Source organism: Crassostrea angulata, unplaced genomic scaffold (assembly GCF_025612915.1).
Source record: "Crassostrea angulata isolate pt1a10 unplaced genomic scaffold, ASM2561291v2 HiC_scaffold_176, whole genome shotgun sequence".
Classification (NCBI taxonomy): domain Eukaryota; kingdom Metazoa; phylum Mollusca; class Bivalvia; order Ostreida; family Ostreidae; genus Magallana; species Magallana angulata.
The window spans coordinates 35,581-39,151 of record NW_026441729.1 but is presented as its reverse complement, the minus strand read 5'-3'; positions in this window follow the sequence as shown (position 1 = coordinate 39,151).

Genomic DNA, 3,571 nt, shown 5'->3' with positions numbered 1-3,571 from the left:
AATGTTCAAAGTAATATTAACTCGTACCAAAAATAATTGTTAAGTCGTACTTGGACACATTCGGATTTTTTTTTGTTAAGTCGTTCTTGAAATAAGAAAGGTTTTTGTTAAGTCGTACTTAAAATCATTCGGATTTTGTTAAGTCGTACCAGGAATAATTCGATTTTTCATCTTTTTATTTTAGTTACTCTTGTTATTGGTTTAAGAGCTCTGCTTCTTACAGGAACTTCCAGCTTTACTTCTGACATTAACGGAAGACCCACTCGTTGCTTTGCAACGAGCTTTGCTCTAGTTATTATTATTTTTCTTTTTTTTTCTTACAAATTTTGTGCACGCGATTTCTCAAAAACGGCTTGACCGATTTTCATGAAACTTTCAGATCTGATAGATACTGATCTAAACCTTATAGGTTTTTGATTTTATTGATGACGTCACTTCCATTTTTGAGAAACTGACGTTTTAGCGATTTTCAGAGGGGTGGCTTGTCCCTCTAAGTTCTCCTAAACTATAAAAGATATTGAGTTCAAACTTTCAGGGATAGTAGACGAAAGATTGTAGATTTGCAATTTTATTTTCATTTTGATCTAGCTTTAAAGGCGCCGAAGCTCGCCTGGACCCGGAAATTGAGATGGAAATAACGTCGTAATTTTTTGTGTTTTTTTTTAATTATCTCTTTTCTGAAAAATATTTTGTTAAGATATGTAATGTAAAAATAGTTTCTACTTACATGACCTTTCTTTTAAAATCAAGAAAAAGGAGCTGGTCCTTCAAATAAGGGGATCAAAGGGCTCGAAAGTCTTTAATCTGTAGCCCTTTACTGAACGATATTTTGTGAAATGTTATAGAAGCAAATATGTTCATCTTACAGTTATGTATCCAAGCAATGTAATGATTTTTTCATGTGTTACGTAATTAAGGGTTTTTAGGGGCCGAAAGTCCAAAATTTCGATCACCCATATCTCGGAAAGGAAAAATATTTTGAAATGCAGTATAGAAGAAAAGTTGTTCAAAATGATGTTCTTAACAATATGCAACCTTCAAAATTTCGTTAAAGGGCCCCTATAAGGAGATAAGGGATCGGCCCCTAAAACCTTCTTTCTCATATATCTCCAGAACGGTAACAGATTTCTAAACACTTGTTGAACAAAATGTGTTTAGAATTTAGTGACCTTTTATTTGATATCAAGAAAAAGGGGCTGGCCCCTTAAATTAGGGAACCAAAAGGCTCGAAAGTCTTTTATCTATAGCCCTTTACTGAGAGATATTTTGTAAAATATTACAAAAGCAAATGTGTTTATCTTACAGTAATGTATCCAAGCAATGTAATGATTTTCTCATTTGTTACGTAATAAAGGGTTTTAGGGGCCGAAAGTCCCAAATTTCGATCACCCATATCTCAGAAAGGAAAAATATATTGAAATGCAATACAGAGGAGAAGTTGTTCAAATTAGTGTTCTTAACAATATGCAACCTTCAAATTTTCGTTAAACGGCCCTTATAAGGAGATAAGGGATCGGCCCCTAAAACCTTCTTTCTAATATATCTCCAGAACGGTAACGATTTTCTGAACACTTGTTGAACAAAAGTTGTTTAGAATTAAATAACCCTTCATTTAATATCAACTAAAAATAGGGGACCAAAGGGCTCTAAAGTCTTTAATCTGTAGCCCTTTACTGTAACATATTATGTGAAAGGTTATAAAAGCAAATATGTTTATCTCACAGTTATGTATCCAAGCAATGTAATGATTTTATAATGTGTTACGTAATGAAGGGTTTTTAGGGGCCAAAAGTCCAAAATTTCTGTCCCCCATATCTCAGAAAGGAAAAATATTTTGTAATGCAATACAGAAGAAAAGTTGTTTAAATTAATGTTTTAAACAATATACAACCTTCAAAATTTCGTTAAACGGCCCCTATAAGGAGATAAGGGATCGGCCCCTAAAACCTTCTTTCTCATATATCTCCAGAACGGTATCGGTTTTCTAAACACTTGTTGAACAAAATTTGTTTAGAATTAAATGACCTGTCATTTAATATCAAGAAAAAAGGGTCTGGCACCTTAAATAAGGGGACCAAAGGGCTATAAGTCTTTAATCTGTAGCCCTTTTCTGAGAGTTATTTTGTGAAAGGTTGTAGAAGCAAATATGTTTATTTCACAGTTATGTATTCAAGCAATGTGATGATTTTATCATGTGTTACTTAATTATGGGTTTTTAGGGGCCAAAAATCCAAAATTTCGATCACCCATATCTCAGAAAGGAAAAATATTTTGAAATGCAATACAAAAAAAAAATGGCTCAAAATGATTTTCTTAACAATATGCAACCTTCAAATTTTCGTAAACGGTCCCTATAAGGAGATAAAGAATCAGCCCCTTAAATCTTCTTTCTCATGTATCTCCAGAACGGTAACGAATTTTTAAACACTTGTTGGCAAAATGTGTTCAGAATTAAATGACCTTTCATTTAATATCAAGAAACCTTTTTCTTGATATTAAATGAAAGGTCCCTTAAATTAGGGGGTCAAAGGGCTCTAAAAAAATTATCTATAGCCCTTTAATGAGAGCCATCTTGTAAAAGGTTATTAAAGCTAGATTAGGTATAATACGTTTATATATCCTAAAAATATAATGATTTTCTCTTGCGTTACCCAATTAGGGTTTTTTGGGACCAGATGTCAACAAGTTTAATCTTTTTAATCTTCATTGGAAGAAATGCAAGTATTTTAAAAAGCAATGTAATAGAACTTATAAAAAGCGATATAATAAAGCATTAGTAGTTCACCCCTTTTTCCATACCATGTTTTGTTGTCAAAAATCATAGTTGATGATGTCATATTTTCTTCTAAAAATCGGACGGAAGACCTCCTCGTTGCTCGCAACGAGATCGAATCTAGTTGTTATTAGGGTCTTCCGTCTTCAGCGGAAGACCCTTCTATTATTCTATTGTTTCTTTTTCACTTTTCTTATTGTTATTAGGGTCTTCCGTTTCCAACGGAAGACCCTCTTGTTTTTCTTCGGTTTCTTTTTATTATTATTTTATTTTTTATTTTTTTTCTGACTCCTTCTCGGCTTTATATCTCAAAAAGTTTTCATCCGATTTCAACGAAATTTTCAGAGCGTTTGTAAAGTTACCGTGCCTCAAAGATATAAAAATTTCAGCATTTACGTCACTTCCGTTCGAATTTGGCGGCCATTTTTAAATTTACAAAAAGTGATTTTGTCCGGAAGAAATCTCCTTTAACTTTAAAGATATCGCTTTGAAATTTTTACTGGTGATAGATGTATCAATTCTATAATGTACTGGGGGGTTTAAAATTGTGTTCATCAATTTTGCTCAAAACCGGAAGCAGTTCCAATTTTTGGAAATTTTCATTTTTTTGAACAAAATAAGACAATACTACAGTCTTATAGAACTTGCCATGGTGAATTCAAATCTGAAATCCGTTTGAAAATCAAACAATGCATTAAAGAGATATCGGGGTTCAAAAATTGATTTTTTCCGGAAATTTTGATTCCGCGTCCTTGGTTTAAAAAATAGCGTAATGTTCAAAGTAAAATTAATTCGTAC